The 26,189-nt window shown below is 40.0% G+C and overlaps 1 protein-coding gene and 1 long non-coding RNA gene across 15 annotated transcripts in view; one reads left to right on the top strand and one right to left on the bottom strand.

Annotated features, from left to right (window-relative positions):
• Nucleotides 1-26,189, top strand: part of DMD (dystrophin) — a 2,122,534-nt gene that overhangs the window by 1,979,278 nt on the left and 117,067 nt on the right. The gene's annotated exons all lie outside the window — the stretch shown is intronic.
• Nucleotides 7,400-15,539, bottom strand: LOC125642431 (uncharacterized). Its single transcript, XR_007358395.2, has 4 exons — nt 15,190-15,539; nt 14,847-15,000; nt 9,067-9,148; nt 7,400-8,012 (listed from the first exon to the last, which is right to left on the bottom strand). It is a non-coding gene; the product is annotated as an uncharacterized LOC125642431 (long non-coding RNA).

Below are 26,189 nucleotides of genomic sequence, written 5' to 3'. Positions count from 1 at the left end.
TCAAGGAAAACATGTGGCAGCCTCCACAACACTACTACTGTTAGTGTTGGATTACCTACTGGAGCTGAAATGCTTGGGTTTAGCAATGAGCTTAATCAAAGTCCATCTTGCGGCCATTACTGTGTTCCATCATGAGATCGACAGGACCTCGATCTTCGCAACCCAATTACGAAACACTTCCTCACGGGTCTCCAGAACATCTACCCAGAAGATCACCAACCTACCCCGGCCTGGGACCTCAATCTGGGGTTGAAATGTCTCACCAGACCACCATTTGAACCCTTAGCCACCTGCTCCCTGCTATATTTATCCAGGAAAGTGGCATTTCTGATCACTGTTACTTCTGCCAGATGGGTGAGTGAGATAGGGGCACTCATGGCCAACCCTCCCTACACAATATTCTTCAAAGACAAGGTCACACTACATCCGCACCCAAAATTCTTACGAAAGGTAGCATCAGCCTTTCATATGAGCCAACTAATCCATCTGCCCACAATCTATCCCAAGCCTCACAGGACTCAAACAGAAGCCATCTTACATACATTGGACATTAGGCGTGCATTAGCATTTTACCTTGACAGGACCAAACCTTTCCGGAAATCCCCTAGACTCTTTCTACTATTGAGTATTCGAAAAGCTGTGCAATATCTACTCAATGACTGTCTAAATGGATCTCCATGTGTTTGCAACAGTGCTATCATATTCAGAACACGGACTCTCCTGCACACACCAGAGCGCATTCTACATGATCGATTTCAACCTCGATAGCGTTCCTAAACAATATTCCAATATTAGAGATTTGTAGGGCGACCACTTGGGCCTCTGTCAACACATTTACTGAGAACTAGGCAATCACTCAAGACTCCAGGGCTGATGCCATAATTGGCCTAATCATACTTATCTCTACGGCTCATATGAACCCGAAGTCCCTCCTACCTTCCAAGGAGTACTGCTCTAGAGTCATCTGAAGTGGAGCACCCACAGGGGCAGAACTCAAAGAAGAGAAAGTTACTCACCTTCTGCAGTAACTGAGATTCTTTGAGATGTGTGTCCCAGTGGGTGCTCCACTGTCCACCCTCCTCCCCTCTACCAATGGCACCACAAGACGCCTACTGCACATGCGCGACCCGCGCAGACGCTGTTACCATAAATCTTTGATCAATGGCACCGGGATGCACCGACACTTGACGTGGAGCGCCCACAGGGACACACATCTCAAAGAACCTCAGTTACTACATAAGGTGAGTAACCTTCTCTTCCAGTGCACAGCTCAAGTAACGCAGGAGAGATACAAAGAATACACTCACACATCTTAAACCACAGATTTAATTGGCAGGCAAGCTGCTCCACAACTCTTTCTGTGGGACTGCAGTGACTACTGATGGATATTATAACCCACCTACATTGAGAAAAGAATGGCCACTAGATGTATCTAGGCATCACCCATTGGCCCAGCTCTTCCTCTGGCCCTCATTGTGGAGCATAGGAAAAACTAATTAGCTGTACCTTTTTCATCTTCACATATTCTTACCATATGGTTTTACCCTGTGCACATTGAACCCAGGCCAGTTACACAGTTTTAAGGGACTTTTTACAGGCATGCAATGGGGAGAAGGGTTTAGCCCTTAAATCTGAAACATACCTTCCCTAAAGCAGCTAATATAGACCCAGAAGTCAGATGGTGTCCGGTCTATGCGCTGTAGTTTTAGTAGTTGTGATTTCTGTTTTTGTATTAATCTCTGACATTATCCTTTCTTTGTACAACTGACTTCACAGTTAATCATGTCTGTCTGCTTATCCTCCTGCAGTGCCTGTTCTTCCTCTAGCTATGAAATACTTACCAAGGAAATTCTTACCAAGGAAATATTCCAAATTATTTCCCAGTCACACTTTTTTCTTATTCAAATTGTAACAGTTCAGTGAACTTTGTCTTCTTGAGGGAAATAACACCAGTTGGATTCTCAGGAGCGTGGTTATGACTCCTTGAGAGGGTCCATATAAATTAACTCTGTGCTGAGTACACTGTATAGAGCACCGCCTTCTCTTTCCTGTTAGGACTCTCCTAGATCTTCCACTCTCCCAGTGGTGTGTGTTCTCTAACTCTATCTGACTCCAGTACATCATCTTCTAAATTCATGTTTTTGTTAGTTGTAGGTTTGCTCAGTCTTTCCGTACTCCCTCTCTGAGAAATCATAGGCTAATTTCTCAAAAAGAAAAGGAGTACTTGTGGCACCTTAGAGACTAACCAATTTATTTGAGCATAAGCTTTCGTGAGCTACAGCTCACTTCATCGGATGCATACTGTGGAAACTGCAGAAGACATTATATACACAGAGACCATGAAACAATACCTCCTCCCACCCCACTCTCCTGCTGGTAATAGCTTATCTAAAGTGATCACTCTCCTTACAATGTGTATGATAATCAAGTTGGGCCATTTCCAGCACAAATCCAGGTTTTCTCACCCTCCGTCCCCCCGCCCCCCCCCCCACACACACACAAACTCACTCTCCTGCTGGTAATAGCCCATCCAAAGTGACCACGCTCTTTACCATGTGCATGATAATCAAGGTGGGCCATTTCCAGCACAAATCCAGGTTTTCTCACCCCCCACCCCCATACACACACAAACTCACTCTCCTGCTGGTAATAGCTCATCCAAACTGACCACTCTCCTTACAATGTGTATGATAATCAAGGTGGGCCATTTCCAGCATAAATCTAAGTTTAACCAGAACGTCTGGGGGGGAGGGGGTAGGAAAAAACAAGGGGAAATCATGGTCTCTGTGTATATAATGTCTTCTGCAGTTTCCACAGTATGCATCCGATGAAGTGAGCTGTAGCTCATGAAAGCTTATGCTCAAATAAATTGGTTAGTCTCTAAGGTGCCACAAGTACTCCTTTTTTTTTTTTTGCGAATACAGACTAACACGGCTGTTACTCTGAAGGCTAATTTCTATAACTCGGTTCTTTCCTATCTTCATTTTTGATCACGCATGTAATTGTTGTTTAACTTCTCACAGTTTTAGTGCACAAAGAAATGTGTATGTGTACACTGCACTAAAAGTCCTGGGGCTCGCATCGTGGGGCTATAAAATTGAAGTGTAGACATCTGGGCCCAGGCTCTGGGACTCCATGAGAAGGCAGGGTCCCAGAGCCTGGGCTCCAGCCCAAACTTGGATGTCTACACTGCAGATGTATAGCCCTGAAGTCGTACCCCCATAAGCTTGAGTCAGCTGACACAGGCTAGCTGCGGGTGTTTTGTTGCAGTGTAGACATACCCTACGAGTTTACCGCTTTCCAATTAAAAAAGAAAGAAATGATTCTTTCACCTTTTTCAACCTGCTGAGAGGATGAATGATTCTATCTGAATTAAATTATACTAACAGAATAATTAAAGGAAGTTAGTGTCCTGGTAAAATCACTGGATTTAACAGTTTCTTCTGAAGAAGCTAGATTATTGGGGGACTCAAAAACAAATAGGCAATATCTCTCAGACACGTGTAAATAAAGCGGTGGAGAGTTATAGCGATAAAATATTATATGTATGTAGTGAGTGGGGTGGTTCTTGTTCCCCACAAGCAGTGAAACCATGAGTAAGCTATTAAATCATCTTATCTGAGTTTGAGTAAGCCTATATACCACACTACCTTAAGTTCTATGTGTGCCGTATGTTTAACATAAAAACTACTTTTAAACATTTTTGAGATTTTCTTTTTAAATGTTTTCTTTTTAAAACACACAAGTACAGCTTTTTTCTTATTCCTCTGCCTGAAAAACTCATACCAGGAATCCAGCTATACAGAACTCTGAGGGAGGGAAAAATATAACCAATGCATTTTTAAAACCTCTAAAATGAACTAAAATAACTTTTGCATGTGTAAAAACATGATTACTTTGATGCAGTAGCTCAGATTATTCCAGAGGTTGACTCATGTGTGGTTTGTCCCAGTACAAAGCTGGGAATCACACTTTCCAGTGTTTAAAACCTCTTGTTTAGCTTTGCAAGAATGTGAAATTTTGGTCCTTAAACCCATCATTGGAATTATCATTGAATATTGCCTGTTCTTCAGTTCAGACTAATGGAATTATTTGGGGACAAAGGAGGAGACACTTTTAGTGACAGGTTGATTTGAAAACAAGTGTACCTTTGCAGCTCCATGGTTTGGACTGCTAGAATTATTGAAGATGATTCAGTGGGTATAGAGCAGGTGAGAGGGTCAAGGGATTTGCAATTTATCAGACAGATATCTTCACATATGTGGCATGTATCTAGGAACACCTCCCACACACACTTAGCAGATGGCCAATCCAATCGCATGGGGAAGCAGCTGGCCAAGAAAGCTCTTTGATTCAGGTGCCTGATCCCACATCATTGATGGCAGGAGGGCTGGCCAGACTCCAGAACCAACCCTGGAGGGTGGCTAGCAGGAGAAGTCAGGCTAAGTGGGGAAGCAACTGGCCTTAAACACCTTCAGTCCATGACTTTAATCACTGCTGAGATGGCAGAAGGAGAAGGCTAACTTTGTGTTCTGAAGGTTGATATGGTCAATAGTAGATAGTAGATAAGATCAATATGATATGGTCAATAGTAAGCTTTGTGTTCTTAAGTTTGATATGGTCAATAGTAGACCCTGCACTTGAACGCCTCTGGCTTCACTCACTGGTGGAATAGATCAATGTGTACATTCTATCTCTATTCTACGCAAACTTTTTTATTGCTCGAGAAAGTCAGAATCCAACACTGACAGTGCTACTTTCAAGGGATATGTGTGGAGTTAACAAGCTATTTGCTCAATTCAGAATTTTCTTTCTTAAAATAATATAAATGTATTGCTTATTAAAGAAGGGTATGACAGCCCTGACTGGCAGAATGGAAGCTTCCCTACCCAGCTGCATAGTACTTCACTGCTCCATAGTCCTGATCTGTAATGGCCCTGCTATTTCACTCTTCAGTCTTTAAGTAGCAGGGTATTGTGCCAAAGTGTGTATTAGTTTGATGATGTATGACACGTCTACTTATGCTTTGTCCATGAAAGTCATTTCCTTTTGTGACTTAAACAGGGTTTGATCTAGTGGTAAAAGGCCGGGTGCACTAACCCAATATATCGTCTCAGTTTTGTATAAAATAGAGTTTAGTTTTCTCCTTATGCAGGCTATTTTAGTTCCTGAGTAGCATTTCTAAAGATTCCCACTATTTTTGCTTATATTAACCTTCTGACTCATTTCATGAGGTCTTTTTATTGTAGCCACTAACCAGTAACAAAGGAGGTGATTCACGTGATGGTACTTCATCGCAGCTTGATAATAGCCAGTTGAAAGTGACTGGTACCTTTTAGCTGGGACATCAACCCTCACAGTGGTTGGCAGCTGGTGTAAATCATCATAACTCTTTGGACTTAATGAAACGATGCTGATTTACACCAGATGTTCATCTGGCTCAGCGTTCTCCACGCTAGACCTGGGAAGGCGAGGCTGAGCCCGTGCAGCTTATTATCTTTTATTCTGATCACTGGTACCATTGTTGACATTTATTATTTAAATCTGGTCTGTGTATTCCCCAACTCATTTTCCAATCAATCACAAAGTGTTGGAAGTTATAAAAGCTAAATATCAATAATTTTCCAATTGATTTACATGGAAATCTACTCTCTTCTCCGCACCACCAAAAAAAATATTTTTTTAAATGAAGCGTTCTTAATCAAAATGCCCCACCACTGATGAAAACTTATAAATTTCTATGGAAAACACAGTATATTATCAAACATTACAGAGGCCAGTGATCACACAGTGAGAGAGAGATTTTGTACAGTTGATACTTAAAATGTGTCCTTCTGGTGACATAGCTACTGTTCTTGCATATTTATATCATCCACATCTTTCATGTCTTGTTTGCTCAATTTACTAATAAGCTGGTAAACATATTTTTTTAAGTTCAGTTTAACTTCTAAAAATTGAGCTGTATTATTTCTGCTTTGTGCATCATTATTTAGAAACCAGTAGCAAATGTGAGTGCAAAATTGCAGAAGAGGAAAGAGGATGAGGAATTTTTAATGTAATTAAAGGAAAAGTATGAAAATTTTAACCCAATTAAATCCAGTCCTCTTTTGGCTGGGGTGAGGGTTCAGGGAGCAATAAGTGAATTATTAATTTAGCACAATAATGTAAAAAAATGAATCTTTGATATTGCACTATGAGACTGTTACCATATAGTTTTGGAGTTCAAATTAGGAAATCTTTTACTTTGTATTATAGAGTTTAAACTATTATTCATTATCAGTTGTATGTGATTTTTTTTTTGCTTATATTTTGTATTTTACTTCGGTTGTTAAACGTAGTATAAAATGACTGTTACATATCACCAAAAGCAAAAAATTACCATGTCCAATATATTCTTGTTGAAGTAGAAGTAGATTTACACATGTAAAACCTGTCCCTATTTTATACGAGTTATGGCAGAACTACCATAAAACTGCACTGTCATGTACTTAAAATATGATTTTACATCTGCTCTTGATAGCTGCAAAGTTGTTATTGTATAGTTCAATCCAATATTGTATCAAACATCTGTGTTTAATGAGCAGGATTCAGACACAGGAATTATATTTGAGTTCCACTGTAATGCTTTGAACTTGAAATGATTAGATACGTTAGGAAGAGAAAAAGAAAGATCTTACTGTTCAGGGGTGTTTTTTTTTTTCCCCAAAGATCAGTTATACTCTTAATTTCGATGATAGACAAACAGAAGACCGTTTCTGAAAATTATTCAGTGAGACCCTCCAGGAGTGGGGAAGGAGTGTGGTTTTACATATTCCTCTCATGTAGACCAGACATAATCCTCATCTTTCACCAGAAGATTGGCAGTTTCTCCATGACAGCAATATTTTTTCATTTGGCAAAGCCACGGTCTAGTCTTTGGTTCAGTCTTCTGTCTGCTATGCCACTAGTTCAATGAACTAACAGTCATTAATCCCCTATTCTGTTTGGTGAAAATTTCATGTGTTCTACATCCTAATAATAGGGCCAAAATTACTTTTGGGCTCAGCATACCTACCATCTCATTATCTCCTTAACGATCATATCAATCTAGTCTAAGAAAGTTTTGTATTTTTGCACCGCCAATAATGGTGTGTCCCTTATGGAAAAAGTCCTACCGATGTTAATATGGATAAAACTACAGAGTTCCGTAAAAAGGTAATGGCCCATATATACGACCCAATATTCAAACCCAGTTATGTTAAGAGCTTTCATTCAAGATGGTCTTTTTCACAAGCGTAATTGTTCCCTCATGAATTTTAAAGTTGTATTTGTATCATCATTTGTGCCATTCAGTACAGAGTTTGCTTGTCTTTAATATTCTAGTATCTATTGCAATGAAGAAATAAATATAACACTCACAGAAGGTATAGGAATAGAATTTTATATGCAATACAAGAATATTCTGATACGATAGCTGGAAAGGTTCTGATTCTGCAGATAGAGATTCTTTCTGGCAGAGACCAGTTTTTCTGATTTGATTTTCTTTCATGATCATTATAGCTACTACTCTTTGTATCTACCACCGAGTGACTCCTGTGTTTGTTCTTTTCCCATTTCCTTAAAGCTATCCTTGAGTCTATCAGATCTCTTTTCCCTTGTGTTTTGGTTCTCATGTGGATAACAATAAGTTCAAATTCCCCAACATTTTCAGCGTATTCTCTGCCTTTCTTGTCACATCTCTTGTCCTAGAAGGATAACACCCAGTTTTCTTTATTTGGGTAACAGGTGGCCTTGGGACTTGGTCTTCACTACTGAGTCAGCAAGAAAGATTATTTAATCCCTTTTCCTCTCTAGTAGATTGCTTTCAGTGGTAGCACTTTGATTGTTCATCAGGTAACTATCTATCTTTGATTCCTCTTCATGTTGATCATTGATAGTACAGTATGTCACTTCTGTGACCTCTTCATCTTGAGACCCTTCAACCAATAGTTTGTCTCTGTATATATGTATTATGGTTAGGCATACTATAGAGTCTAAAATGAAAAAGAAAAGATGTGTTGAATAATTTGAGAATTTTATAAATGTCAATGTGACTGCATTTTTTCTATAATGATTTTAAGCATTGGGACGGAGACAGTCAGGTTACCTACAGTCACTGTGCTTACTGCTCATTTTCTGAAAAAATAGTTGAATTTTAGAAGAAAATATAATGTTCAGCATTAGCAACTTTCTACATGCTATACATTTACTTTGAATTTCAAGTATTCATCAGAGAAAATGTATATCAGAAACCCAAGATTAAATATTTTTTTAAAACTAACCATGAGGAATACTTCCACTGTAATATTCCTGAGTGAATTATTTCCTCAGCGTAGTTTTGATGAAGTAAGCATTGTGATTATTTGTAATTTTTCATGGAAATTCCTGTGCTTGGAAAATGAGACACAGTACAGCTCAGCAAAGGATCATAAGGAAGTAGCACTCTTCATGCACCTCCCCCTCCCCCCAAACATTTCTCAATCACCAGATGACGTGGACAGTTCACTGAGCAAATTAAGACATCTGAAACCTTGCTATCTAATGACCTCCTACTTTGCATGTCGAATTCTCTCCCCCTCTGGTCCAGCAGAGCCCAGATTTGTTAACCTTTTATGTGTGCTGCAAAGGCAATCCTTTTGCTGCGATTTGGGTGCAGGACTAGGTTACTAGAGAAGGATTCAGGTCCCACTAATTTTGTTGTGAGGTTGCTGGAGTAGGTTGTGTATGAATGATGTATGGATCAGTGCATTAAATAATCAGTTTATGGATCAATAAATTAATTAAATTGGAATGTAAATTGTTTTCTAAATTTCACATTTGATGTTCAATTAAATAATGGGCAAATACTGTAAAAATCAAAGTACATAAATAAATACCTTGGGACAAATAAGGAAAATTCAACTGAATCAAAAAAATAATAATTTAATCTCATTTTTTTATGTTCTGTTAGGCCTCTATTAAAGGCGTAGCAAGCTGGTTTACAATTACATTACCTTAGAGTTCTGGTAGAAAAAGTGACTGTTTAAAAAAAGTTGTCTTTTTACTCACCGGTATCTGATCCTTTTGCATATCAGTGGTCACATTCATTTACTATCTTCTATTTTCAACACCATTTTTTCCCCAGTCACCACTGCAGAGTTAATATAGCAGTATCAGAGCAAAGATGTATTCTATTCTGCTTCATGAATCCTCAACAAAATTGTCAACTATATTCTCAGTCCAGAAACTTTGCTATTGAAGATAGTGATGAGAAATTTAATTCTTGAAGATACTGTAGGAATATTAATAATAATATAAAACCCAACAAATGGATTTTTGGATATTGCTTTAAACTTTCAGGACTAGCAGCAGCTAGAAAACACTTGAGTTTTGATTTGTGAACAGCACTTCATACAAAAGTCATGGATGTAGAATGAATGTTGCACATCAGGATGTCATGTTTCAGAGAAAATTTCAGACTAATCACACAGTAAAGTACATCTAGGTGGGACACAGATGTAACTTTTTTTTACGAAAAGGAGGCACCATGTTTTGTAGGGCATATCAAAAAAAATATTTTGGAAACCACAGAGCGCTGGATTATATGATTTGACCATTTTGTCATATTCATATTTTAGCTGTGGTGGCCTAAACAGTTGGAATTAATAAATATCAGGAGGGTCGATAAAAAGGCCGATACAATATTCTAAATGAAAAAATGCTACAGAGGAAAAATATGTCAGTTTTGCTTTAGATGAGCATGGATTTTAGTCTAGCAATATTTTGCAGTCTGATATCTGCCACCCTAGTGGCTCCATAATCAGCTTTGTAAATTTTTGAGTTTTTAGGGGATGTGGGAAAGAGAAAATGGATTCCCCTACACACATAAACACATGGAAACTGCCCTTAGCTCAGAAAATCAGATTCTGGATATGGTCCATCAGCCCCAATGACTTTACCCAAGGTTTTCTCTTCAGTTTAACTCTGCTTAATTTAATTTAGCTTGAGGATGTCATCAGTTCAGAATTTGTTGGCTGGCCTAGCCTACATATATCTGATAAAACATAGAAAAGGAAAAAGCTAAAACAATTATAACTACTTCTAGAACTAGATAATAATAGCAGCAGCAATAGTAAACAGATTACAGCCATAGAGAGTGTAAATGTCCCTGAGGAAATTTGTGTGAGATTTATTTTCAGATATAACCATAGCAATAATGACAATATGAAACAAACTCATAGGATAATGCTCCCTCAACTACAACTTCAGTTGTGAAGGTTTAAAATGCAAATCTGATAGCAATCTTAAATTTAAAATAATAGATGCTTATACACATATGATTACTCTTGGGGATGTCTTTGTGCAAACAGTCAAGGGGCAGTCTGATAAATGTTTGAAGCAAAAATTATATGAGCAAGACTTTGTTTTAGACCATGTTTGGAATCCATAAGTAAAGAATAATAAATTGGGTACTGATGGGGCAGATCTGATTAAAAATCTAAACTTTTCTCAGTCCTTAAGCAGGCATGCCTACATTTATAGCAGGTTTCCTTACATTTTGGTCACTATATCACTGGGCGGGCAAACTTTTTGGCCTGAGGGCCACATTGAGTTTCAGAAATTGTATGGAGAGCTGGTTAGGGGAGGGGGTCGTGGCCCGGCCCCCACCTCCTATCCGCCCTCCTCCCCCGACTCCTGCCCCATCCAACCACCCCTTCTCCCTGTCCTCTGACTGCCCCCTGCCACCCCATCCAACCCCCGCCTCCTTCCTGACTGCCCCCCGCCCGGAACCCCTGCCCCCATCCAACCACCCCTTCTCCCTGTCCCCTGACTGCCCCCTGCCGCCCCATCCTGACTGTCCCCCCAGGACCCCTGCCCCCATTCAACCCCCTGTTCACACCCCCGCCCTCTGGCCACCACCCCGCTCCCTGCCCTCTCACCGCGCTGCCTGGAGCACTGGTGGCTGGCGGCGCTGCAGCCGTGCTGCCGCCGCCCGCTCGCAGCACAGCGCACCGGGTCAGGCCGGGCTCTGCAGCCGCGCCGCCCCAGGAGCTCACAGCCCCGCCACCCAGAGCATTGCGCCAGCGGCGAGGTGAGGCTGCGGGGGAGGGGGCGAGCCTCCCCGGCCAGGAGCTCTGGAGCCGGGCCGTAGTTTGCCCACCTCTGCTATATAACATGAAATGCTGATTAATTACATTTAGTTCTGTGTTTGAAAGAATTATCTACTTCCATTTTATGAGCATCATCGTACACTGTAGTTTCCAGTTACACTGAACAAATTTAATCCTGGCACGTGAGAATACCTAAAAGTGTTAATATGAATCCTTTTCCTATAAGAAAAGGAGTACTTGTGGCACCTTTCCTATACTTATGTAAGTTACCATTTAGCCATAGCACTGATTTTAATTTATTTCTCTGAATCCTGAATGTAAGACATTAGTCACTGAATATTGAAAGCTTATTTATCCACACACTTAATAATAAAGTTCAGTTTTCTTTTCCATTATATAATTCTAGTTAAAATTTATTCCACATTCTGGAATTCCTAATTTAGTAGGTAAGTCCAAAAACCATAGCTGGACTTCAAAAAGATTCATCAACTCAAGCCTTTAGCTCTTTTATTATTTTATCTTTAACTCACAATGAAAGTGTCTACAGGTACAAAGAACTAGCTATAGTAATTTAAAAATACTGCATATAAGATGAAGAAACATTTTCATAGTTTTCTTGTGTGACTCACAAAAGAAATTTTTGCTCTTTATATGTGACAAGCATATACAGTTCTTGCAGATATGAATCATGGAACAGAAGTAGCTTAGACAGCTTTGAATTGTTTAAGTCAAAAGGACACCTGCTCTTGCAGCACTCCTCAAGCTAACCTTGCATCATCTTCCCCAGTGGGATGAAATTCGGTTTTGGAGGAGTCAAAATAAAGTAGAAATTAACAAAAACAAAGAATTCACAATCTATCCTTCTGTATCCGTGACCCCAAAAAAGCTTCACCCCATGTATTGATGTCTTTGTGCTAATAAGCATTAGTAACAACTCACAGACGAAAGATTTGACATAGTCAAAAAAAGTTTTAAAGCATTGTTTGTTTGCAGCTAGAGCTCATTTTTTTGAAACAGGTTTCATTTGGGATTGTAACAGTTTCCTTGAGCATTTGTAGACAAGATGCTTCAAAACAAGAATGTTGAAAAGTGGTACATGTAACACCAAGTCTCATGAAAAAAGAGAGAACCAAGTACACTTGCTAATTTTGCTCATTTTTCTGTAAAGATATGCAATTATGTGAAAGGCCTCTCAGGACATCATTCTTTTGTAGGAGCTTATCCTTCACTCATCAGACTCCTTTTCTTCAGCCCTCAAACCTACGCTTGAAAAAAACAAAAACAAACAAAAAAACCACACCTAATTGCACTTGTCTATCAAACTACTGAGCCTTTTGCCCTGCTCCTTTTTGTCTACAAGTTTCTGGAATTCATCATCTATTTGTATCTCTACTAAATGTTTTCTGGCTTCTGTCCCCTCCACTCTATTTAAACAGTCCTTACTCAGGTCACTAACAATTTCTGGCAGTCTAAGAGTCTCTCCTCTGTTCTCATTCTTCTAGATCTTTCTATTACTTTCAGTACAGTCAATCCCTGGAGAAATAAGGCCTCGTGCCATTAACTATCCCAGGATGGAATCGCACAATTCTCCCACTCTGCGACTGGGCCCTGGGTTACAGCACCCTTTGTATCCACCGTTCTTGCCCTGCAAGTTCAACTGAATTCAGTCACCCTCAGTTCTTCCCTTCAGGCATCTGTGACTAGAGGTACACAGTAATAAGACAGCCTTCTTCAAACCAAATGTATTGTTTATTTAGCAGTAGGAAACAAGCAATAGAAAAAAAGGATTTTAAAATAACAGTCTAGACGTGTCTGTCTTACTTGGAGTCCTAGATTTCAGTCTGGTTCCCCCATAAAAGAGTATTCCCCTTTAAACTCTGGTATAGTCTTTGTGCTCATGGGCCTTGGCAATCACTAATCAAGTCAGTTTCATAGGCTGGCAGGAGACCAGAGCCAGAATCATCAAAGCTAACAGTTCTAGCATTTTCCCTTAAAAGCTCTTAAATGTTTGTTGAAAAGTGCTTATCTGGAGCCATGCTTCTCCTAACTGCCTGACAGACCAACAATATTCATTCATTATACACCATCCCAATAACCAGGCCAATATCCAGTTATCAAACACCAGCCCAATAACCGGTATCAATAAATTATTACAGGGCAGCTCCATATTGATCACAATATTTAATTAAGTTTATATTTAGCTGTCTCTAGATTTATAGATTTCATCGCACTGCAGAATTTTGTGTGGGAAATATATAACTATTGCAGAAATTAATACAGGGGAAGCTGAAAGTTTTGACAAGCAGGCAGGGGATAGTTGGGCTTTTACTGTTCAGGATAGAACAGGTAATTGGTTTGTTTTCAGTACCCAGAAAGCAGCTGACTTTTTTGTTACAGGGAGGGGGAGAATACATCTCCTCTATTTCTCCATCTTTTGAGATGGCTTTATATGTGGTAGGATGTGGAGGAATCTGAATTCTTCGTTCCCAACTCCCGCAGGGATTGACAGCAACGAGCTGCCTCGTTGCTCCCTACCCCAACAGTTGTCACTACATGCAACAATGATGGATAAGCACATTAGCTTGCTTTTTTACAAAAAGGATCGTCAGTGAAATAGTGAATGTTGACATTTAAATTGTTAACATTAGGTTTCATTGTTAAAGCTTCATTGAGATGTGTGGGGGGGGGGAGAGGGGGAAAGCTCACAGAGCCACCAATTTTGCATTAATGAGTGCACTGCTCAGTGACCATCAAGTTACTCCTGCCTAGTAGTAGAATCATAGGACTGGAAGGGACCTTGAGAGATCATCTAGGCCAGTCCTCTGCACTCATGGCAGGACTAAGTATTATCTAAACCATCCAGAAAGGTGTTTGTCAAACCTGCTCTTAAAAATCTCCAATGATGGATAGATATGGTAGCGCTAAGGCATAAGAGGGAGGGGACTTGTATGTAAATACATCATTAACATAAAAAGAATCACTGTCACGATTGGTCTTTGCAGACTCACCCGTTCTCAGCCAAAGCCATCTTTTTTTTTTTATCCTTTGAGCTAACAATTAGCAGCACTGGGAACTTGAGGACCACAATGACCATTTAGCCTAACGTGCACACACTTTAACTTGTGCTGGAGCAATACAACCTTATGAACCCTGCTGCACACTCTTCAATGCTACAATAAAGCAGATCTAACATACACACGGAAAATGTGCATGGCTGACCAAACAAAAAATCCTACATGTTTTCTACATACTTACACACACAAGTGACCTACTTTCCATTCCCACTGCCCAGCCTCAAGAAAGGCATGTGGTAAATGAAATTACCAAAGAAAGAATCTTGGGCCAGATCTACCAATATTCGCCCAGTGCTCTGGCACCACAAAGCAGCTGTAAACATCCATCTTAGAAAGCAGAGCAAAGCAGTCAGAGTCTACCGATGAATCTGCCCCTTCTCAGAGGACAGTGTGGGGTTGGCTCATGACTTGTCTTGAGCACCTCCCTTCCTTGCTATTTTGAAAATCTTTAACTAGTCCCTGATGGACTAGTGGGCAAGTGCCCCCATCCCCTCAGGGCAAACAAGGTCTTCAGAGATTAGCATGAATGGGACCCAAAGAAAGTGCTTCTTTTTAGTGAATTCTTCTATCTTAGGTCTGTAAGGCCTGGATTTTGCATGAGACAGGAGAGAAGGAATTATAGGAAGGAAAAAAATCTTGCAATCTATTAAAAAAATACTCAGACCCAGGAAGGTGGAAGCCGTGTGAGCCGTTTGCCCTGGAGACAGTCTGTTCACAGAGAGGAGACTTCACCAGAGTCCTGACTGGCTTCGTAGGGAGCAGTTCCAGATCATTGCCCGGGGACTCCGTGACAGCAGGCTCTCTAGGCACTATAACAGCTGAAATAATTGAATAATAATTACTGTGATACAGTATACTTCCAGTAGCTGCCAATGACGCCTTCCATTTCAGTAAACTATTTTTCTTTATTACATGCAATACTGAAATACTATATCTACGTAGTACATCGTGTGTCTTATTAGAAATTCCCTCAAAAGTAAACGGGTAGGTGAAGATTTTTTACTCACCATGGGTGCTCAGCCTTTGTCATAGCATGATGCAGGAAAATATTTTTTTCACCTTATCATACTGCTGCTGTTTTGCACTTCATCTACTCAGCCCTGGTCCTTGTAGATAATTAACAAGTCAAGTAACATTCCCACCAACCAAAATCAGAACTGCATCCCAGCAGCCATCCATTCATTAGTTCCCAGCAGTTTGCCAGCAGAGTGCTACAAAGAACACAAGTACTATTTGTCAAACTCTAAATATCTGCTTTTCAGAGGAGTTCCTCGTTTAAAGGGATTTTATTTTTCTTGGCAACATCTGAACTTACATTTTACCATTGCTGAATGGTAAATGTACCAAAGTTCTGTGTTAGCAGTGGCTCACTCATAACTTTAACCTTCTGTCATGTGTTTCACAGCATTCTTATATTATCTGTGCTGGAAATCATTCTGTTCTACCTTGATATTAAAAAGGAGGGAATTCTTTCATTTCCAAGCCAAGCTACCACTGTGCTATTCTAAAGCTTCCTTCCAAAAAATATTAGAACAAAATCCTCATCAGTGGTAATTAATTTTGACAGTGTGGGCTCTGAAGCAATTCACAAACCTGTACTTTGTGCATCAGCATTCCTTATTATTCTAATTAAAGTGGAACATTGTGCCCTCGCCAGTCATTAATGGGTTTTCATTTCATAAATGACATTTGCAGAAGTTAAAATGGGCAGTTCATATGAAGTCCACAGGCAACAGCGTTAAAATTAGCATCACCATAGCAACAGTCTCCCATCATTAGCATTCAGGGCAACAGGAAATGCCTTGTTGTGCTTTTGTTTCCAAATATATATATATATATATATATATATATATATAAATTTGTAAGTGGAGAAGCCAACAAAACATGCATTTCTGGTAAAATAAATATATGTGGTTGTTGCAGGGTTTCTGAGATTTATGGTGGGAGTACACAAGCTACATTTCATGATCTCTACAGCTGTGCATGTCTAACCTCCTGAGCAGCATTTATTCATTGCCAGCCTGCTGCTCACCAATACGGTTTTGTAAGAAATCTCTCACTGGGTGCCGGAGAATCCATACTCAGTAAAGGATTCTGTTGAGTCTTAAGAAATTGTACCTGATCAAGCAGAAGGATCCTTGAATCCCATCAAGTGGGGTCTATTGTGCGTGTATACCAAGCTCAGTTTGGGCTTTTTAAAATAAGATGTTTAAATTCCATTTTTCTGACAAATAGCAATACAAGCACATAAATTAAAAGCTAGTGAGACATAGCATTCAGTCCTGGCTTGTCTTGCATGAGTAGGAAAGGGAGATAAGGCAGGCAGGATTTCCCCTACTGTATTTCACTGGGCTGGGGGCAGGCCTTGCTTCCCTGCTAGCATTTGGTACCTGGGGGAGCACATTCTGCACCTTCAGAAAGAGTACTACATAATAAAGAGCATATCCCCTCAGTGCTCCCTCAGGTATTTTGCCTGCACCTGCCTTGTTCAAGCAAAATGCACTCAGCCACTACAGCAGGAGCACAGTTTGGCCCACAGATGGCAAGTCATTTTTCGGGAGGGAAATTAGACAAAATTGCTATTCTAATGTAACATGTGTGTCTGATCAGAAGTAATAACAAAGAGAACAATGTTTTTTCAATCCTATTTTCTCAGTCTCTGCTTTAGTTTTCCACAGGAACAGTCACCTGTTACCTTCCAACCTCCTATAATATCCTACTTCGCAAAGTTTTGCATAAGAGATACTTTAACTACTAAAAACTGCTTGTTTTTCAAAGGGGAGGGGTGTAAAATACATTAAACCAGGGGTTCTTAAACATTTTCATAGTCTGGACCACATTTTAATGCAAAGATTGTCTTGTGAGTACTTGCTCTACCACTCATGCTAATTATTTTTTTCCAGCCACCAAACTTGTATAGTTGGAAGAATATGAGAAATGATATTGTTGGATAGGTAACTTAGGGAAAATTGCTACTGTGTCCTCAAGAATGCTGCCCAAAGTGGAGCAGCTGTAAGGGCATTTTTGATTCAGCACCTGGCGTGTTATGAAGCAGGAGAGGATGGTGTGGCTATTGATTGAGGTTCTGAAACTTCTTTATATGCTACATTTGTTCAGCCATTTATTTTTCTTCTTTTACACAAGCACCTTTTTGCTAGGTCAGGTTAATTTATCAGCTCAGTTGACTTGTTTCCCTTTTTATTCCTTGTCAGGTGTTTTCTAAACATCTAAAACTGTTCTTTTCTTCTCCTTCATATTCCCTTGTCCCTTGCTGAAACATGATATTTTGCAGCATTTTCTCAGTTGATCTGCCCAGATATTTTCATTCGTGCAATGAAGTGTCTTAATAACAGAATAACTTTCACTGAAGCCATAATTCAGTGCTCATGAAAATTAAACAGTTTAATGCTTACTGTCCTATAAAATTAAACCTCACCCTAAATCTGAATATCTTTCATAGTTCTTTTCAGTGCTGAGACTTAAAGTTATCAAATTTAAAAAGGGGCATTTCTATTTCTGAAGTATCGCTGACTTACATCTCTCTCGGGCCAAGACCTGCATCTCTCTCTTCCTGATCAGACATCTTCGAGACTGCACAGTTTCCTGCCCACCCTGAGAGTTCCCCAGCAAGCCAGATGGTGAAAACAGCCAGCATCTGCACTTTGATTTCTCCTCAGAGGCTATAAATGTGTAATTTCACACCGTTATAAGTTACCATGTAGCTCCTTCTAAGCAAGCATCTTTATTCTTAAGGTAAAAGCACTACAGCTAAAACATTGAAACAACAAAAGAACATACACCCATGCTAATGAGATTACTGGAGATCACCCCTCAAATCCAACAAGGGCTCTGGCAGGTGATCTGTCCTTCAAACCCCACAAAAGGTTTTTTTGCAGTTACAAGTTCACAACAGCTATTAGTGCAGAACAAGCATGCCCAAGAGTCTCAGAGTCTCTTCTTTATACAGCTGGGGCCTTTGATCTTTGGATTCCAGAAACAGGTAATCAGCAGAAAATAGGTTCTCTCCTCAGAGTATAGCTTCAAAAGGTTGGGTCTGGGGGTGGGAATTTGCATTCCCCTCTCCCCAAGTATTTCTTAGGAAACCCACTTAATGTTCATCCCCAAAGCTCCTTCTTTTCTGGCACGTTGTTTAAAATAGTCCTTTAAAGCTCATTGCGGTTCCCAGGGTTTACGCAGGCCATGTCTCCCCACTAGAGAAGTTACATATCCATACTAATACATAAACTTTATATTTATATTACAATGGACTTCAAAGCTATTTAAACTTAATTCAATAAGATCTCCCAAAGATATTGCAGGGAATTGATGTATCTGTTACAGTATGGTTCATGCTGTCCATACCTGATGCCTTCCAACTAATACCTACAAAAACAGGTTCCTACCACTAAGACCATTGGTCAGTAGGATGTAGTTGCAAAAGAGCAAGTTGTATTCCTGTAGTTTAGTCTGCTTCAGGCATCATCATCAAAATTACAGACAAAATTCTGATCCCAAAAACTTTAATTTTTTTATTGGTGATGATTTATGAAACTGAAAAAGCTCAGCACAGTTTTCAAAAACTGAGTTGCACTTGTGACACTAGTAGTTAAAAAAATGATTTTGACATCAGAACTGAGCTATTTGACATAAGTTTTGGATGGAGAGATAGATGTGAAACACCAAGAGGTTGTTTTTCTTACCATAATTGCATTCAGCTTTATTTTTTAAATTACTGCCTGTTAACTGAAGTTACTATCTCAAACTTAATTTCCTTTTTTTATTATCAGGGTGGCCCAGGCAAAACAATTTGAAATGCTTCACAACTATATTACCACTGCTGAGGTTTCTGTCTAAGTTTTTATTAAGCAACACACAGTATGTGTCCTGGTACACCAACACCAGATTCCATATGGAAGCAAGGGTAATATGGGTGGTGTTTCATACCTGCACCTGTGACCCTTGTTGTCTCACTGTAAACTCATCTCGTGTCGAAGCCTGAGAGCCTGATTCTCCTTTCTTAATGGTTTTACACAAATTTAACTGCAGTGACACAAAAGGGATCAGGGCAGCAAGAGAGTCCCCTGATGTAAATCTGGCTGTATGTGACTCACTCCATTCCCTATGCATGCCCCCGCGCCAGGTCTTTTTGTGGATTGTAGCAGTGTAAATGGCCAGAGTGGAGTATATTCCAATAATCTCAAGCTGGTGGAGCAGTCCTTGGGCTGCTCTAAGTTACACCAGGACCAGTTCAGTCCCCAGTGAATTCCAGGGTCAGGAGAGTAGAAGGTGGTAGTTCTTGTGCCATAAGCTGCTTGACTGGTCCAAGGAATCTGCCCTCATTGACTTCAGTGAAGTTGCTCCTGATTTACAGCAGTGTAAATGAGATGAGAGTCTGGCACTCACTGTCTTCTCTTTTCTACCATGGTTTTTCACATTAGTGCCAAAAGCATGTTGAGTAAGCATTTGCTGTTGGCAAAACATGAGTCTCTGTTTGTAGTCACTAGAGCAAGCCAAGTGCAAAACCCTTTGTATAGCTTTGCTTTTGTAGATTTGTTCACCATTCCAGAAATAAGCAGAGGAAAATCTCTCTCAGACCATATCCTTTACCCAGCCATTGCAGGGTGTGCTACATGTTATACTCTTGTACTCTGCTCAATCTGGTTTTAAATTATTCAAATGGTGGGACTCCCGCCACTCCCCTGGGAGATAATTCCACAGTGTAATTCTAAATACATTTTGCTCAATTTCATATGAACACATGTACACACTTCCAAAAAATTCCCCTCCCTCTTCGGTGTCCACACTCTCCAATACTAGGCAGCTTTTACATCTTTCTCGAATAAGGCAATATTAAACCAAATTAACCTTTTTTTCCCCTCTTTTTTCTAATATAGAAGAGATCACTTTGGAGCACCTCAACTAATTCTCCTTTTTCCTCTCACAGCTTGCGTATGAGTGTGTCTCCTTCAACTATTCATTTAAAGTCATGGGAGCCTTAGGGCCTGTGTGAATGAACAATTAGTTCACAGCACGCTGGGGTGTAAATCTACCTTGCGCTAGCCTGTCGCTATGCACTAAAAGTTCCTTAGTGGGCTTTAGTTCACTCCTGTTTTGAAGCAGGGTTGATCAAATTTCACTACAGAACTTTTAGCGTAGGCAGCACGGTCCACACGGACCCTTAGTGTGCATCAAGTTTGTGTGCTGGGGAGCTGACACAGGCAGTGCACGTCTGAGGCACACAATGCTAGGACAAGTGAGAAAATTAAGAATGGGGAGCCAGGTACATGCTAAAGACCCACAATGTAGAGACTAGTGTGGGGAGCTGTGGCCAGACCTGCTCACTGACTGCCACAGACAAGTAACAGTGTGGAAAGCTAACTGGCAAGCTTGTTAGTGTGAAGTAGATTTGCACACTAGCTTGCCACAAACTCAGTTTGTATATACAAGCCTTCAGAGCCTTTCACTGTTGCACTGACACTATCATGTCCAAGTCTGTATCGTGAGATGACAGCAGGTTCATTGGTTCAGAAAGACTGAGAGACAATCTAATCTAAGAGGCTTGCTTAGTTGCAGTATATAAATTTCTCTTTCTCCCTTCAGTTTTCCTTTTACTAGATCATCACCAAAACACACATTTTTATATATACATATTATTTTCCTATTTTTTTTCTCTTTTTGGAAAATCTGCTAATGGAAGACATTAGATATATAGCCATGTCCCCTACTGTTTTCCTGAACATAAACCTCTGCCCCAATTATAAAACCAAGCAATGGATTTTTTCGGTCCCTTGGACACACTCTCCCTGGGCATGATACTTATCATCTGTATGTCGCCCCCCCCCCCCCGCCCTTAGCTGTGCCTATTGCAAACTAAATGTGTTTGATCCCAAAAGCAAAGCCCCAAAATATACTATTCTAAAGTGCCTGCTATTCTTTTCTCTTCAGGTTCTTATACTACCCACATTGTCGTAGTATCTTCAGCAAGTGGGATTTACCTTTAATCTTCTCTTTTGGAAACCCACCTCAGGGATCCAGTCTAATTTGTGCTGAGACAGTGGTAGTTGCATTGGTGAATGATATGTGAAACACAAGAGAAAAGTTTCACATTTTAACAAAAACTTCTCACAAGTGGAATTTCCATTGACAACCGTTTACATGGCTTCACCTGGCAGATTCCAGCTGCAAGTGAAACCGGACAGGTGGCAACCTCAGATCAATGTCTTGTTATTACTGAGAAGCTTTGATCTAACTAATGTATAATAAATAAGTTTCTGCATTTTAATCACCTGGCTGCTTTCATATTGCTTGTTTTGCTGAGATTGATTTGTTTTTCAAACACTGATCCTGATCTTCCTGTTTTGTTTTGTTTTTAATTGGATTATTTTTGATCATTTATTTATTTCAGCACACCTACCAGTAGACAGTTGGATGGTGTTTATTATGCTGTTTACCCCAACTTTTCTCCCTTCCCATCCTTGCAAGAGCCACCGTAATTTTTAAATGTGTCTAAACTTTTTCTTTGTGGAGCATAAGGAGCCAGAGTCATTACTTTGGGACAGGGTGATTGATTATTGAACACTGATTTCTGATGCTTCAGTGTGCTTAAAACAATAAAAGGTCAAGAACTTCTTTTGCCAATAAAAAGATGATTAAGGGCTCTTTAAATTCTGATTCTACTCTCATGTGTTTTACACTGCACTACTCTCAATTTCTAGTGAAATTCCATTGACTTCAGTGAAGTTAGCCTTATTTCACCCTGGTGTAATCGAAAGGAGAATCAGGCCCAATCACCTATATGAGAAAGGAGTTTGTAGGGGGAAGATTGGTTTAAATGTATTTTTCTTGCTGAACTGGATAGATGAGGAGCTTGATGCAGAGCTTTCAATCCAAGGTGATTGTTTCACAGCCAGACCAGGGTAGTAGTGGCCAAAAAAAAATTATGATCCAAATGCTCTTTATTGGCTATGTAATATGAATACGTGATCTCAATCCAGCCCCTTACTGGACAGGTGTCCACATCTCAGAAAAAAATCACAATTGTCATCAATTGCTACTTCTCTTGATAGGCTTGCCAGAAAGGCCAAGGGTTGCTGGGCACGGTGCACGGAAATTAAGTCCCAACTCAGCAAAACACTTAAACACATGCTTAAATGCCATTGATGTCAATATGCAGTGTTGTTGTAGCCATGTTGGTCACAGGATATTAGAGAGACAAGGTGGGAGAGGTAACGTACTCATTTTTAGTTTCTTTAACTTGATCATATATAATTGAACAAAAAAGCCCTTATAAAGAGGTGATTTGCGGGGGAGGTTTGTGGTTTTTTTTTCATTTGTTCGTTTTTGCCCTGGTGCAAAACCACTGACTTTCTTCTGTGACAGATAAACAGCCACTACAAAAGTCAGTTTGGAAAGCAGAACTCCTTTAGCCATTCTGTAAACTATATTATGGTATTAAATAGCATCCATATAGATTTAGTCAAATTGGCCTTATTTGTTTTCTCCAAATTACTGGCACATTTTTTAATACTTTAACATACAACATTAACATGGAAATAGCTATCAAACACAATTACTTTCTCCATCTGTGACACAGCCGAGTGCACCATCATCACCAAATGATCATTTTTATTGTATTTGGTTCTCTTAAACTGTTTTAGAATAAATGTTAACTACATTTAAAAGTAATGTTTACTAAACAAATTGTCAGAAGAATAATATGGCATAGAATCTAAAACACTATCATATTCAGTTCTGGATACTGGAAGATTATCAATCACGGTAGCAAGCTCCACAAACAAGAAATATATTTCACTTCTCCCAGCTCCTAAATTGTCAATGTTCTAATACGACTGCATAAATAATTAGTTTTGAGAAACTACTAAAAATAAATTCTCTGAAGAGTTTTGATTAAGATATATAAATATATTGATTGCTAGACTATTGACTATTCAGGGTCCAGTCCTTTATCCCCTGTTCAGTCTACTCAGGCAAAAGTCCCGTAACTGCAGTCATGTCCCAATTAAGGAAATCTTTGCAAAATACTTTGTCCTTAATAAATTAATTTCTCCAATACATAACTTTAAAAAGAATTAGAACAAGTAGAAAGTGTCTTACATTTTATATTCTTGGGTGCAGGGACTGTAATTTGCAAAATAATGATTACATATTTTTAGGGAATGAAAATAGGTACAAGTGCAGTAATAAAACTATTGTAAACAAAAAATACAGTCTTGAGATACAGTATCAGACTGACAAAGAATGCGATGCACATAAAGCAAAAATAAGTTTCATTAATACAATAGAAAGATAATCATATGCGGCGTGTTTGAACCCAGATTTTATTGGGCCAGGTAAGCTTAGTGTCTTCCCTGCATTTCCTTTGGACTGATGCAGATTAGTATAATGATATTGAATGAATTTGTGGTAACTGCCTGCAAAATGAAATTTGGTTCCAAAGATGAATCAGATCCTTATCTGGTCTAAATGGGAGTAGCACCATTGACACCAGTGGAAACATAATGATTTTAACCAGTTGATTATCTGGCCCCATATCTTCTAAATGTGACAAGTGGATTTCTTTGTATTTTAAGATTGAGGATAGGAATTGCTGTAATATTTACTAAAATGGGAGGTACAAGTCTAATTGATATTTCTTTTTTCACTTTGGGAAAGCTCAGCTTATTTGCTGTGGGCATTTCTCCTACACAATAGATGTCATGAGATTCCTAATGTTTGTTAGGGTAAGTTTGCCAGTGTAAAAGACTGTTATCCCAAAGTGGGGGTGCTGTGAAATAAACATCTTTTCTTTTTCTTTTGAGGAGTAGGTAACTTAGAAAGACAGCAATATGGAGTAATGATATTTCTTGTGATTGATAAATAGAGGGATAATTACTCTGAACATTTGTATACCATCTGGCATAGTGTCGCATGGTAAAAAAGATGATAAAGATTAATAGCTGCTACATTCAGACCTCTGTTTAGCCCTGGCATACGTATTTTCTGTTGAAGACTTCACTGTTTACCAAGTTAGATAAAACTGTTGAAGATCTGGTTTATGGGGTGAAAAGAAAAACTGAGCTGAAATGTCCAGTGATGTGCTCCAGGGGAACAACAGAAATAGGGGAGGTGAGAATGTTGATGTGGCCCATAAAGAACATCTTTATGGATCCATAGGATTTTAGATCTGTGTAGTTTATTTTAAGATTGAACTGGCATTCACAGAAGAGAGTTTTTAAAGGTCAAGAAGAAGCTTTTGGTCTGTTTGATTATTTAAAAGGAAGTGTTCAGTGTGGAAAGGAACATATGTTTTGATCCTTAGCAGATTTTATAGTCTGCAAAGCCACCAATGGTGTTGACAGTTCTAGAAATTTAAGGATAGATTCTGGTAGATTTCTAGTAGTCATTAAAATGTCATCCACTTACATCAAGGTCTTATATACTAAGGGTCCTACTTTGATATGTATGAATGGGGCATGCTCCAATTTTCATCTCTAGTTTTTACAGTGCTAAGTTGACCAAGAGATGTGAAAGAAGATCTTCACCTTGCCTTGCTTTGCACATCTAGTGAGGTGCAACTTGACCTTCAGTGGAAAGTTAGAGAATTGAATTGATTTATGGTGTTAACTGAAAGTTAAGTTTATTGAGATGTATTGTGTTTTGAGATGTATTTGGTTGAATCCAAACTTCTTAAACATTGCAAATATATATTTATGACTATTCAATTCTGTTAACTAACTACAGTAATGAGAAGACATTTAAGCATTGCTTCTTAGCATTTTCTTCTGGATTTTAACAAAATATTTATATAAAGCCCAGCTGGAGCCCCAAGCCCTTTAAATTGCCTCCAGAGCTCCATGGTAGCGGCGGCGGTGGTGGCCGGGAGCCCTGGGGCTCTGGTGGGGATTTAAAGGGCCAGGGGCCTTTAATTGACCGCCGGAACCCCGGGGCTCCCAGCCACCACCACTACCCCAGGGGGCAGCTTCCCCAGGCTAGTAATTTAAAAGGGCCCAGGGCTCCCGGCAGGAGCCGAAGCCCCTGGCCCTTTAAATCACCGCCAGAGCCCCACTGCCGGAGCCCCAGGGTAGAGGCAGAGGCTGGGAGCCCTAGGGCTCTGGCGGTGATTTAAAGGGCCCAGGGCTCCCAGCCACTGCTACCGCAGCCAGAGCCCTGGGCCCTTTAAATTGCCACCGGAGCCCCAGGGTAGCAGTAGCGGCGGCCGGGAGCCCTGAGGCTCCGGCAGCAATTTAAAGGGTTTGGGGCTCCCAGCCGCTGTTGCTGCCACTACCCCAGGGCTCCAGCAGCAGGGATCTGGCGATGATTTACAGGGCCAGGGGCTCCAGCCGCTGCTGGGAACCCCGGGCCCTTTAAATCGCTACTGGAGCCCTGGGGCTCCTGGCCACTGCTACTGCTACTGCTACCATGGGCCTCCGGTGGCAATTTAAAGGGCCTGGGGCTCTGGCTGCTGCCGGGAGCCCAGGGCCCTTTTAAATTGTCGGCCTGGGGAAGCTTCCCCCTGCTGGTACAGTCAGCTGTGTACTGGCTCTTGCTGGTACGCCATACTGGACCATACCGGCTTACTTTCACCTCTGTCCCTACCTCAAGTAGTGTTGCAAGGATAATTTCCTCAATTAATTGCAAGTTGCTGTAACAGGTATCATCATGGGGACCATACATAGACATATAAATACAAAAGGGGCCATTGAAAGGCAATAAATATTGAATCCCATGATGCCATTTTTCAGAGCAGAACAATACTTCAAGGTGACAAAAGTTACAAAGATGCACAAGACAACACTCTTTAAGAGACAAGTTACACAGAAATGTGTGCATTCATTCCAAATTGCCCAAACTTTGCTCACTCAGTGGCCTTATTGAGGACAGCACGCTGCCATCTTTAATACATAGGTAGAGTCTTGCCGTCTTTAGGTCCCAGCATGCAAAGTTTCATCTTAATCTACCTGGCTTTTATTCATGTAGAATATTTTCTCTTCAGTATATTATTTGCCTG

Source organism: Caretta caretta, chromosome 1, assembly GCF_965140235.1.
Source record: "Caretta caretta isolate rCarCar2 chromosome 1, rCarCar1.hap1, whole genome shotgun sequence".
In the NCBI taxonomy this organism is placed as follows: domain Eukaryota; kingdom Metazoa; phylum Chordata; order Testudines; family Cheloniidae; genus Caretta; species Caretta caretta.
The sequence above is the reverse complement of the archived record's forward strand: the minus strand, read 5'-3'. Positions and strand labels throughout refer to the sequence as shown.